Source organism: Balearica regulorum, chromosome 1, assembly GCF_011004875.1.
Source record: "Balearica regulorum gibbericeps isolate bBalReg1 chromosome 1, bBalReg1.pri, whole genome shotgun sequence".
Classification (NCBI taxonomy): domain Eukaryota; kingdom Metazoa; phylum Chordata; class Aves; order Gruiformes; family Gruidae; genus Balearica; species Balearica regulorum.
In genome coordinates this window covers 5,332,826-5,347,083 of record NC_046184.1, presented here as the reverse complement: position 1 = coordinate 5,347,083, position 14,258 = coordinate 5,332,826, and positions in this window count along the sequence as shown.

Here is a 14,258-nt window from a genome sequence, read left to right as displayed (position 1 = left end):
GGATCTGATCCCTGAATGTGATCCCACAGCATGGAAGATATTTTGGACCAGACAGTGTGTTTTGCACTCTGTGCAGCTGATGCAAAGCTACTTCTGTGTTGGGATGTAAAAGCAGGCTTGATGACACCAGCTCCATCACTACACTCTCCTTGGTCACCTCGCTAGCTGCAGATTTGGCACAAAGGACCTAGCTGCCCAAAAAAGCTGATGGTGACATCCTTCTCTGCTTACACCTCTTTCATCCCAACTGCCTTGAGCCCACACCCGGACACAAAGCAGACTCAAAGCATCACCCTTCACAGAGCCCTGAGGGTGGCCTGTTAGGTCCAGACTCATCCTACTCAACTTTTGTCACTTGTCTGAGCACCTACCTCTGTCCTTCGACTGGATCCTTCTTCTATGCACTTATGGTTAGACAGGTTAGGTCTTGAGTTTATAGGTCAGATGATGGGCAAGCAGTGAGCATGATCTGAGAGTGTGTTTTGACACAGCTCCACTAACCCACTTGACACATGCTCACAGTTTCCTCCACCTGAGAGTTGGGCACTGCTGAAAAGCTGCAAAACACATAAAAACAGCGTGCAGCTTATCAGAAATTCCTGGCTGGTTTGTCCAGTGTTCACAGGTCAATACAAAGCAGACAACGAGGACAAGTCTTGGATGTTCAGGTATTTTCTGACGCTCAGTAGAGTAAGGACCACAGAAATTACATCTGTGTCTCCATCAGGCACAGGTGGTTCCTTATGGCCACTCCAGGCACTAAGGAACACATGAAACATGAAAAAGTCTCTCAAGCCATACCCAAAAAGAGGCACCTATAAGGGCAGGCACCTACAGGCACCCAGAGCAGTAGAGAGCACAGCTTGGGTATGGAGACAGGAGCTTGTCCCTCCCTCCACATGTGCTGGCTGCAGCTCTCTAACAAACTATGGCATTTTGGTAGCAGCTACCTCTCCCCTGAGAAACTGGTGGAAGTCCTCCCTTTATCTCAGCTTGCAGGGGTTCTTCAGATCAGAAACACGGCCACTCCCGCACCCCTCCCAAGGGCAGCCAGAGAAGGAAAAGGTCATCTTACCTCACCCCTTCCATCTCCTCGCTCCCTATCTCGCATGGCAATATTATGCATCCTGTTCTCATCATCACAGTTCATATTAATGAATGAAACAATCTCCTAGAACAATGGGCCTCCATGATATCTTGACCACCTGGTGTTTTTTTATTAGCTTCACAGCCAGTACCTTTTTTCCGCCCCATAAAAGAATTAGTCAATCCACGAGTGTACGTCTGGCTTTTCACACTGCCACGGAAAGAGGGGGGGAAGGCAGCTATTCACCAGCGAGTGTTTACGACCTGCTTTGCCCCAGATGCCGTCACAAATGCTGCCAGATGAACCCAATCCTACGCATCCCTTTCACCTTCAAAGCCTAACCTCTGCGTTTCAGTGCATGGGCAGCAAACGAGGCTTCTGCAAGGTACACGCCGTGCACAGGGATAAACTATATGCACCGCTCCAGACCGTCAACGCAAAAATCATTCTAAACTCTTTAAGCGTAACCGTGAGCATAAAAGCCCAGTCAAAGTGCAAAGATCAGCAATATTTTTCAAACCTGTTTTGAAGGTGCTTTTGAGTCTTCCCATGACTACTCAGATGCTGCTGCCTATCCTCATGACCACAATATATTAGCTCCAGTAGCTTTTCAGCTACTCAGCTTTGCCACAGCTTCCTGCTTTTGAGCATACCCTCTGCACTCGGCTGGAGCTTTGCCAGCCCCAGCTTTCGCTCAGGCTTGGTTCAATCTAGTACAAGCTGGGGGTTGGAGGGGGGGGGTGGCTTTTTGTATTGGAAAAAAAAAAAAAAAAAAAAAAGTCCAAATGCTGCACCTGAAGATTATAGAAGAACTGCTGTTTCCGATGAGACCTCCTTACTCCTGTTTTTTTTAAGAGACAGTTCACAGACCTGCATGCAAGGGCATCTCCAGAAAATGTGCTCCTAATTATCGCCAATTTATTTCAGGAACTGATACTTTCCTCTCTCCCTCAGTACAATGGCTATATCCTTGCTGATTTACACCAAAGTTGAGCTTAGTTTGGAAAGAGAAGAGATGGGGAGGCTCTGAAGGAATATCAACAGTTATTTTTGTAATGCATTTAACTAATTGGCAGTGCTGATCTACCAAGCATCCCAAGTGAAGGTGAGCCCTTGAGCTAGGTCTACAGTTAGGGCTTGCCTTCACTGCTGAAAAAGCTGGATTTGGGTTTTTTTTCTTAACCTCAGAATGACTGAGGTGCCTGAGTTATCCTGAGGTAAAACTATAATAAAGAGGAAGCATTTTATTTTGATTGGGATGAATTTGCTGAGGTCGGTCCTTCATCCCTGAACCTCACCTCACCATGAGTTTACCTTGGGCAAAACTTAAGGACCTCTCTTCCCTGCATTTTTACCCTGATCAGCGAGCTGAAGTGGCTTAGCTGTGCTTAAACATGTTTTACCTAATGCCAGTTTAAAATCCTGAGGACACCAAGAAGTGTTTTATCTCAGGCTGAGAACCAACAGTTACGCAGTGCCTGACCCCAAACGTCATAACTATGCTAAAATAACAAATACAGAAATGTGCCTAAAAACCCCAGGACGAGACATGTCTTGAAAACATCTCCCTCAGTGGCACAGTATGGGCACAGTAGCAGGAGGGAGAAATGCATTTTTTCCAGCACTGGCCTGTTTTATGACCCTGGGCCATAGTTTCCCCATTATTTCTCTCTCTTGCTGTCTTTGTCCCCACAGCTGAAAGCTCTCTGGGGCAAGGACAATGTCTCATCATAGGTAAGACCTTAAGCAAGGCTTCTCATGACATTGCAGAGAATTACCCAACAAGGCAGTTGGGTAACAGAAGTGCGGTACAAATCAGTGTCCTCGTGTGTCACGCCCACACCCACAGCACTGGTTTGACGTGCGTTAGGGACTTGTTTGCCCCTGTTGACCTGCAGGTCAGTGCAAAGCCAAGCTGTTCACGTTGACTTTTGGTCTAGGTACGTGAGCAAAGTGGGAGTGAGGAACATGTTCCACCTTCTTTATTTTGCAAAGGGCTTGCTGATTTCCTCTATAACAGAAGGTGTTTTTACTGCTGGGTTTTATGCAGGACCTGTGCTTTTAAAGTAAGTTCTAGTTTCATTTTGGTTTTTTTTGTAGAGGGACATTTTCTCAAATTTTGTCACCAGGAAAGCAACACAATAAGGACAGAATTAAAAGTGGCCAAGATTAATCAAGAATTTTGCCAAGAAATGGTGCTCTTTCAGTTATTGCTTGAAAGGAAAGTATCTCAGCAGTATTTGTCACCCCTCTGTGATCTCTCCCCATCGACATCTATCAAAAAGTTCATTGACAGAGATGAAAATATGCAAATTCCAGTGAATGCTAAATATTCACTAAAGAAAATGCAAGAAATTGTTAGTAGTGAATTTAGTAGAAGTAATGCTTGCACCAGGAGGCCAGGTCTGAATTTGATCTGTATGAATTGTAATAATGCTCCCATAATCTCAGTTTTTGATTGTGGTGCTCAAAGAGTTGCAGTTATAGTAATATATGATGTGATATTTAGGGACACGGTTTAGTGGTGGACTTGAAGTGCTAGGTTTATACGGTTGGACTTAATGATCTTAGAGGTCTTTTCCAACCTAAATCATTCTATGATTCTCTGATTATGTACATTATGTCAGCAGAGCTTATATTTCTAGATCCATAGCTACTGCCCATACCTTTAGTTTGCTATGCCTTTGTCCACATGAGAGGACTACTGGTTTTAAACATACATGTTTCTAAAAATAGAGGTAGACTCATATCAAAAGCCTTCAAGGTTGATCATCCCCAAGAGATATGCTCTGTTCCAGTCAAGGAACAGACAATGTACCATGTGACCAGTTTGTTCAATCAAAACAATTTTAATATTGAATGAATGAAACAAAGAAACGTTAGAATGAAACAGAAGCTCAAATTAATTGCTTTGCCAGCAATTGCAGATGAGATGATAGAAGCAGGCAAAACTGACTGCTTAATATTATAGTAGGACTGTGCAAATAACTAATTTATTGGTTCACTTGAATTTTTATAATGCGGAGTTTGATAAAAATTCAATTCAGATCAACTCAGAATGAAAATATTTTGAATTGTTGGTGAGTCAACAGATTTCAAAGATTAATTCCAAAAATATAAATTTAATTCAAAATGAATCCGGTGTATTATTTTTTCTCAACTTTTTAGATGTTATTTTTTAAAACTACACTGACACAAATTACAAATCAAAGCTGCCTTTTAAAGAAAAATTTCAATATATTTAATTTTAAAACATGAAAATGGAGTTTTGCGGCTATTTAATAATTCAAGATATATTTTTTTTCTCAGAACGTTGTGTGCTGTAACAAATATCAACTCACAAAATATTTTGCCCACTTGCGTCCTTTATATTGTATAAAAAAAAAAAAGGGGGGGGGGGGAAGAGCTTAACTTTTAAGGTAGTTGTTCCACCATCACTAAGCCAAACTCTTGACCTAAGGCCAGATATTCTGCTCCCAGCCATGTCATCTTCTGAGTGCCAAGCCCACCTCCACCTCTCTAAAACAAAATTGATGGCTCCCAACTCCTCACGGAGCAATCCACGATTTGCACACAAGTGGTGTGATTTGGAGGATTGCGTGGGGTCATGAGGTAAGGAGCTGAGGAAGAGCAATGATGTCCTACACCGGCGTAAGAGTCAGAAGAGTGGCCAGCACCAGAGAATGCCAAGACCAACCTTCGTGGAGGAAAGAGGTGGATGGTGAGATGTGTACTCACTGAATATCTTAGCTTCAAGCAAGAAAATACTTGAATCGGTCCTCTCAGGAAAGCAGTGAGTGAAAGCTGCAAAAATCGATACTTTGCAAAAAGTATTGAGAAAATATCTAGTCAATCCCCTTTTAGAAGAATCCATCGAAGAAAAAAGTGAGACCAAAACTTCAGTCATTCTATTATTGGCATAAGAAATCATCAGTGGGTTTGAACCATAACCTCAGATCTAAACTGTGATACTAGGACCCTGGATCTCGGTTTTTCTAACAGCTGCAACTAGAAAGAAATGGAAATGTCCACACACCCCGAGGTGCCTGGATCATGAATTCTTCACCTGAGTCTGGGAATCCAGGTTGGGAGACAGAGTCTGGCCGTTGTGCTCAGAACAAGTGCTATTTCTATTTTTTGCCCCGAGCTCTGCAGGGGAAGGAGTGCATTTCCAGGCACCGAGGCAGCGTCAGCTTGTTCCACTCCTCTCGTGCAGCGGTTAACTTCTTCACCTGCTTAAGAGGGTCGCAAAGGAAACAGCTAACTCATCACTTTTTGCTGTCAGTTAAAACTACAAAGAGACCCTAAAAGGTTTTATCCGCTCTTGTCAAACTTCAGTTGGGAGCAGCATATACAAGCTGCAGTTCGTTTTCTTTATTTCACCATGAGGGTGCTATAAATAGAACCCTGTGTGTGGCTTTCTGGCTCTCTGAATATATGCCTCACACCTTCTCCATTTTTTTTTTTTTAACACCCACATAAACATTTGTATGTCACAAAGACCCACAGAGACACACATTTTCCACAACATGCCTATCAAGAAGAAAAAAAAAAAAAGAAAAAAGAAAAAAAAGAGTTCTTTGTATGTTTAAGCCTGTGCGTGTAGGGGTGTCTGCATGTGTATGTTTGCATGCAGCAAGGTTTATGCTCATGTAAATAGGGCTTCAGCAGTCCTTGTATTTTGACCTTTGGGATGCTTATAAATTCACTTTGCTGTCCTAAATTTCACGTCTCGCCTGATGTGTGCTTCGATGTTTTTCTGTCGCTGGGCTGTGACTTGGCATTATTAACACCGCTGCTGTGTGTGGCAAAGAGGTTCCTGTGCTCTTTCCGTTGCACAATTTTTAACGTCCCCAAAGTGTGTTAGGAGGGAGATTGGCCTAATGCTGAGCTGCTTTGCTGGCTACGCTGGAAATCCACCCTGGGAGAAGGGAAGGCTTAGCAGAAGCTGTGACCACCTCTGGGCCAGCACCAGGGAAGCTGAGTCAGGAATATCTGGAGCTGCAGAGGCTGCAGGAGAAGGGACCCTCTGTAAGTTGGGCACTGGAGAAGTCGTGGGTGCCTTCTGCAAAGTGCTGAAAACACCGAGAGCCTTCCAGCATTTGAAGGACCAGTTCCCTGCCTCACGTCAGGGCTGCTTCCTGTTAAAAGTTTCAGAGGTAAAACACAGTGCAGCTGCTCTGCTTTCCGCTTACCCTACCGAGGCATAGCTCTGATTGCTCTGCCCTACATCAGCCTGCAGAACATGCCCTTCTTGGCATTATTTCAGGCTTCAAAGTATTTTTAACTTTTTTCTATATATTTCCTTCTTTTTTTTTTTTTTTTTTTTAATTTCTCCTTTTCATTTTTATATAGCCAGTGCATCGCATAGCACTGGCACAGGGCAAAAAATGAGCCATTGAGAAACTTTTTAATTCACTCTAGAATTTTACTGTTATGCCAAAAATTGTATTTTCCTTAAGGCATCTGCCAGACTGGATTGTGGAAAAAAAAACTTATGATACTTAAGCTGCCTAAAGACCTGTGTATGGATACAGACAGTTGCAAAAAAAAAAAAAAAAAAAAAACAGAAGATAAAAAAATTATGAGGTTTTTCTCACCCCCTCCCTCCCTTTCTTATTTTTGCACAGGTGTTCAAATTGCAAAGATCCAAACAAACCTTCGACTTCGGTTTGAAAATGTGAGGTTATAAAAATAAGAAGGAAGGACTCTATTTTAATTTTTTGCTGCAAATTGAAAAGTTGGTGACATTTTTATAGATGTTCTGAAGGTCAAGTACTGACACAGTCCATTTAGACTTGATTTACCACTTTCATCATTGATCCAACATTACATACCAGTATTATATAGCAGTTCATGTTTTCAGATGACAGCATCTTGTCATGCAATTATGTTGCCATGGCCTGTTTTTAAGAAACTGTATACATGCGTACAAGCTTATAAGAATTGCTTCCCTTATTGACTCATATCCATGCACTGTGGTTTAGGCATATATCGTCTTAAAGGAAATGTGTATATTCATGAACAAGACTATCACCTGAAAATTTGCAAAATGTTGTCCCTGGTAACCATGTTAACTTCCTTTAACAGTGAGTTAAGTCTCTTTAAAAGAAAAAAAAAGTATTTGACTCAGCTGGGTTATCGTAAAGCCATTACAACTCAGTACAAAAAAAAAAAAGTGTTGCAATTACCTTTTCAGAACAAAAAAATTATGAACATCTTCTGCACGCCAGTCAAGTGGCCTGCCAAACCAAAGACTGGGCCGAGCCTTGCTTGGCAGAAAGTTTTTTGTGATACGTGGCTAGCAAAGTTAGCCGAAGCGGTTCTCAGTCATAGCGAAATCGCTAGCAGGGCGTTTGAAGACGCAATGGCAGAAGAATCTATAGCAGCCGGAGATTCTGCAAGCAATGGGATGATGTTAGCAGCAGTGGCACAAGCCTTGAGAGAAACTACATGAAAAGTTTCTAAGTTCACCATGAAAAATGGGGTTTGGAAGTGAATTTCCCATGGCACTAAATTGATTGCGAGGGAAGGATACAGAATCACACCAGCCGAGGCTCTGGTCTATCATTCAATTAAGGAACTAAAAGTATGAAATGTCTTGCTTTGTTGTTTTAACTAGACTGCAAATGTGTTTACAAGATAAAATAAAAGGAAACTGTTGCCTGGTTTCATTAAAATGTCCATCTTTTTGACCTTCCCAGGTGCCTCGTGGGTGCTCAGTAGCAATTGCTGCTATGTTGGGAAATAGCTCTGGAATGAAAAATTAACTGAAATAGAAATAGATCCAAATGAATTCTCCCAGTTTCTGCAAACAGTACTGAGTCTTTTCTAATATGACCTATTTTCTACTGTGATAGGCGTCTCCAAATGCCTGGACTGAAGATTTAGAAAGTCTGATATCTCCAGCATCTTCATGTAACTTCCATTGTGTTGTCCCATAGAGAAGGTCCCTCATTGCTGACAGGTCCAACCGAACAATGAGAAAAATTTGTTCTTCTGGGCCTTTACAACTTTATTATAAAGGGTTTTTTTGTTGGGTTTTTTTTTTTTTAGATTCAGTCTCCTTATGAGTCTCCTGAAGACAGTCAGGTCATCATAGCCTGGGAAGGGGAGGTGGCAGCTGGGGATACAATCAGGTGTCCTGGTCCTCAGCCTCTGATCTCAGTGTGAATGGCACCAATAGTATTAAAAGGGGGATCCATGCAGCGCAGTGCAGCACCAAGCTCAAGCTTCAGGAGAGAACATGAAAGAAAAATGAGAAGACATATCATTGTGGGCAGTATTAGGTAGAGCCTTAACAGTGTGGATGAGCCTGAGCTAGCCCAGAAGAAGGAATAAGCCAGGGAAGGGCTTGTAGCAGTCAGAGGAGCAAGTGAAAAAGCTCTTTTAAAAGGGTTTTTTTTGGGCAGACCAAACCATTCAGATATGGGATGGAAACCAGACAGGATAACTGTCTAGAGGTCAAATTGGGGGATGGTTTTAAACAATCGGTGGTTACAACAGCTTAGAGGTAACTGAGGAATAAGTTCATGTTGGACTAATTCCCAAACTTTTAGATGACCTGAGTCTGGGTATATGCAATGGAAAGGCTCCTTTGTTGTGCATTCCTACATAACTGGGATGTAAAATAAATCCTCATTTCCAACAACAGCAATAAAACTTTATGGATTATGTCAATAGGTACACGGGAATACTGTTATGAAGAAGAATCTTTCTGATTCATGGTTAAAAATTAATACCAAATCAAATTTCTTTTTTGTTTTGTTTTGTTTTGTTTTGTTTTGTTTTCCCACTTTGGCATATAAACCTTTTGATTTTCTCTCTGGGGACTTTTCTTTCTGTATCTAAACAATCCCAAGAAGAAAGATTTGCCAAAAGAAAAAAGGCATCCCTTCAGTTTTTTTGGCACAATGGTACTTTCCTATTACTATCAGCAGCATCTTTCAGCTAAACTATGTCTGTGTAGTAAAAGTCCCAACTCTCCTTTGGAGGTAGAAGATGTTCAGCAGGCCTATCACTTCACTTCAGATCTGTGAAGCTTTGTCTTCACAAGGCTAATTACCTGAGACTCTTCTCTTTTCCTCATTAATAAAGCATGAATTACAATTAAATCTGTTGATATGGATTAGATACCAGCCTATAATAAGTAAAAGAAGGCTCCAACTGTAAAACTTTATTACTGATTTTTCCCAACACAATGGGAAGTGTGTACACTGGACTGCTTGTAAAGAGATGGTGTAGGGGAAAAATAATCATTTCTTATTTGCAGCTCTCTCATTGTGTCTTGTGCTCTTGAATTGTCAATGGTCAATTCGGATCCAAGGTTCAAAAAAGCTTTTGAATATTATTTTTCTGTAGATTGTTCATTTCCAAAAGTTAAATATTCCTTCTTCCACATTGCCTTGATCCATGACCTTCACTAGGGACAGAGATTGAAACTCAGTTTGAAGGTTCTAACCACTAAAGACAGAACGTATTAGTGTTGTGTTTTCTGCTTGAAGCAATCCAATTTCTGCACACACAGTCATGTGTGTGAATGGTTTTGTAGCATACTATTTATGCAGAAGTAGGTTAGAGGATGTATTCCAAATTTATTACTGTGTATTTGGACTGTACATGTGTGGTTTTGCAGCTTCCAAATATTTTACTAACATTTATCAATTAATAAGTAAAGGCATTAGTAGAAGCAACTAATAAAACATGTTTAGGAGCATGCAATAACACAAGTTTGGACTGACACCTTCTAATTTTTGATCCCTGTATATTTTGAATTCCCAAGCAACTAAGTGTAGGGTAGATAAGCATGTTACTTATCTTGACCCATCTGAGTTTTGCATCTCATGTATGTTGGCCATCCAGCCATCACCTGGGAGATAGGTACCTTCAGAGGATGACTCAACTTTCATAACAAGCCGGCTTTGTCAGAATTGCCCAGCCTGAGCAATGAGGTGCCTGACTTCTGCCTAAAATGTGTCAACACCTGAAAATGGAGAGAGCAGAGACAGTCTCCTGAAGATGCTGATCCCCTAAATGTGTGCATCATGCTAGCAGTATAGGATCCCTCATAAAATGCAGTCACATTGCTTTTTTTGTCAAAGTCAGCACCATCCATCCCATAAAGAGAACTCTAAATAGTGAACCAAAGTCCTCTTTGGGGCCCATAAGCCTCTCCTCAGCCACCATCACTGCTCAGCAGTTGTTTGCAATGATTCAGTTATTAGCCTATCCCAGGACGAGACCTTTGGGACCTTGGCTTTGGAGATGGTCCAAGGAAGGCCAGCAGCGTACTTTTGTCATGTTTTTGGTTGGGATGTGATGTGCAGTTGGGCAGTCATCCCATGCTCTTCTGGACTTGGCTGATTCTGAGCAAAAGCTGTATATGTGCAAGGTTTGTCTCCAAGCCTTTTAAATGCAGGGCACTGAGGAGTGCTGAAAGCAGTACACATGGGTTTGTGGGATATGTGTTTAAAGACTCTGGATGCTCCAGAGAGGTAGCTGTCCAGATTTGGAGTTGTCCAGAAAAGCACATTAAGAGGCCCTAGAGGATGTTATGAAGGCCCAGAGGCCCTAAATTTCCCACCATGGAATACAAGCAGGGCTATATCCCATGGCATCTCCAGAGTATTCCAAGCTCAGACCAATGCAAACAGTTGGAATATTTGGCCTTGTTGGACCCATGGGAACACCTTAAAAGCACAATGTGGATAAACCTTTCTAGAACAAAAGTCTCATTAATAAAGATTTTTAATATCAATAATCCTAAAACTTCACTGGCCAAAGTCCACCACACTCAGCAAGAATGTGCTGAGGGAAATGTTAAGCGCTATTCTTCCTCTCAACCTGAACTGAAGCAGCAATGGCTTTCTGAGGCATACACTGTGGGTCCCACCAAGCCATGAGGCACAGGTTGGGTCTGCTGTTTTCCAGAGTTCTCCAAGTCAGTATTTGAAATACAAGCAGATCAGATTATCTTCTAATTTAATGTAAAACCACCTGCTTTGGTTACATTTTTCATGGCTTAATGTTCAGAAAGTCCATACTTCACTGCTCTTCTGTTACACACTACCCAGTGGAAAAGAAGGAAAGTGGGGGAAGGTATACATGAGTTTGCACAACTTCAGAATGGAGTTTAATGAGAAAGAGCATAACACTTAATTCAAAACTAAAGCATCTATTAGTACATTACCTTTCCACCGTATCAGTGCAATACATTTCATTCCCTTTTCCAAATACCATTTAACATAAACCATTTATTTTTTTCAACTTTTCCCACAAGCGTTTTAATGCAGGATTTGGACACCTTTCAGAAGAGTCGTGTGATGTAATGCATTTGAGAGACATAACAATATATGTGGAGTTTGGAAAATCTTTTGCAACATGAATAAAAATAACTGCTCCTTTCAAAAAGGCAAAATCTGACTTGCTGTCAAGGGTTGTGACGAAGGTGGAGAGAATTGAAATTGTCTTCAAAATTGGTATTTCTAGATTATCATATACAACCAGATTTTTACAAAAGCACCAGGTGTGTTTAAACAGTGCAGCACTAGTTTGGGTACTGAAAGGAGCAGAGCTCTATGCCCTTGTTTTTCTCCTCAGTAGGATCAAGAGTCCCATGTTCCTAAAGGAATACTGTTTCCAGGACCCAAGCAACTAACTATATTTTCATACATTTCCACACTGTGCTACGTACACATCTACCCAAAAATGAACGATCTCAACAAATGAAATTCATCTGAAGAAAATGTACATCTTACCCAGGGTGCTTCCTCTCATCTTAAATGAGACATCTTTAGATGTCTAAAATGGTAGTAGCCCAAGGACACTGGGCTCAGCAGCCCATGTCACCTTGCATCCTTCACAGCTGAAGGTTCAGATTACTCAGCAGCCCACATACCACTCCCCTCCAACTACAAATCGCTGCCATCAAGCATCATAGTCCTTCATGAGGGGACATCTCAGCTACTTATGAGCTGCACGCTGTTCCAGAGCCGTGAGCTGTCTGCACTCGCCCTAAGAGAGAGGACCTTTCTCTGGCTACAGCCCTGCTCAGAGTTTCAGGACAATGAAACTGAAGCCTTAGCCTTTGTGATCTGAGGTGAAGTACCACACCGGTAAAATTCCCTGTTTCTCATTTCAGGTATATCTGGACATCCCAGATGGTCAGTGTGGGGCAGCTGACCTCATATGCAGTAGAATCAGAAGATTTCTGTTGGGTTTTAGTGCATGTGAGTTCATGGGAATCTGCATAAATACAGCCTGCAGCGCAGCCTATACTGTCCTAAACTGCCACATTCCACACATGGGTTTTGATCTTTTCATCTTGTTTTCTTAACTCAAGAAAGTCCTGATCTCATCTTTCCCAACTAGACACAAATATTCACCAATCGTTTTGCCTCCTTCTGGGTTAGTTTAAAAGCAGGCCATGCACTGATCAATATTTGCAACCTATGTGGTCTCTGTGTTACAGGACATGTAACCGTGACTGGCTGAACAAATCCTTTAAGCATCATGGCATATGCATAGACCTGTATTTTTAAAATAGAATATAGTTATAAGGAAATACAATAAACTTTGCGGGCTCAGCAAGAGTTTCAGCACATTGGCAGCTCTCTGAAAATTTGTTATCAATTAGAATGAGATTATGGTCTACTATGCTTACACATGTTAGTAATATTTAAATCCACAAGGACATCCCATTGAAGGCAACAATATTTCGCTGGAGTCAAAGAACTGAGATGTAACTGAGTGTGATACTATGAATAACAAAGGAGGAAGGCTATCACAGTTTTTCATTATAATTTTTAGCAGTCAATTTAGTTCTATGTACTCACTTTTAAGAGTCCCAAATCACAAGGATTTGACCTGAAGTATATTAATTTGTCATGAAATTAAACTTTTAAATCAAATAAGATGTTAAACACGTAAAAAATCTCAAGAAATAATTTTAATGTCTTTCTGAGAAAAAAGAATGAAAACTATAAGAAAGAAAAAAAAAAAAAAGAGGGGAAAAAGGGCTACATTTGACCAAAGGAAGACAAACATCTGGTTAGAGAAGGATGCACTTTCAAAAATATTTTTCCCTGTATCTGGGTTCATCTTTGTTAGCTCAATAAAAATTATAATAATGGGGTGTGCCTGCGAGACAGATAACTATCTGTAAAACACTGAAGTAATGCTCACACTGTGCTGCCAAAGCCCTAGAGATTAACTTTTAACAGGATGCCTGATATTCTTCCCACCCCCAAAATCTATTCAAGCACCATCTACAACTTCATTGCGTGCACTTTCTTAGCATATGCCAAGTTTATGAGACTGTATCAAGGACGTTGTCATTAACTGAGCAGAAAAACTGGTCTCAGTATTTCAGATAAAAGCATCTTACCCCAGACCGGCTAATGGTAGATCAGTGAAACAAAGGCAGCAGATCTTTCAGGCCACCCATTAGACTATCCTTGTTGCCCTCATTCTGCCAGTGCTGCCTGGGGTTAGGCTGGGTGATTGCATCTCATACCAGTCTTTGCTGGGGAAGTACATTCTTCTTCAGCCAATGTTTCTCTTGAAGGAAAATCCCTATGGTTGGTTACCGAATGCACTCCCATTTGTTTAGCACAGGGATAGATAGGGAGCAATGATATTGTGGTGAGATCAGGAAGTTTCTGTTTTCCCCACGAGCGAACAGATCCTGTGCTCAGCACAAAAGTAGTCTAAGAAGAGCAGCTGGGTCCTTGCCTGGATGAATTTGGAGGTGAGATGGTGACAGTTACCAACATGCCTAGAGAATAAAAGGCATGTGGGCTCTCCTGATTCCTGTGTTAATGTTGGGCCAATATGATAGGAAGAGGAGTAGATGACCACAAAAAATAACCACAAAAACTTTCTTGGGAGTGTCTTTTTCTTTCAACTTGCACAAGAAAATACCATATTACTATATTGTCCTTTACAATCAAAGATGATGCCACTGACAATGTAATGCCTTTTGTATATGCGTGTGAGTTTAAAAGTCCCTCATGTGATGGTGGTTTGGTTACACAAGGAGATCAAGGAAACTCGAGCTGCTTCTTACCTCTTCCTGGTTGTCCTATACAGCTATGGCAGTGAATCCCAGGGGAAAAGGATGCCTCTCTTGGAAATGTAATTACATGAAAGATCAATCAGCAACATCACCTAA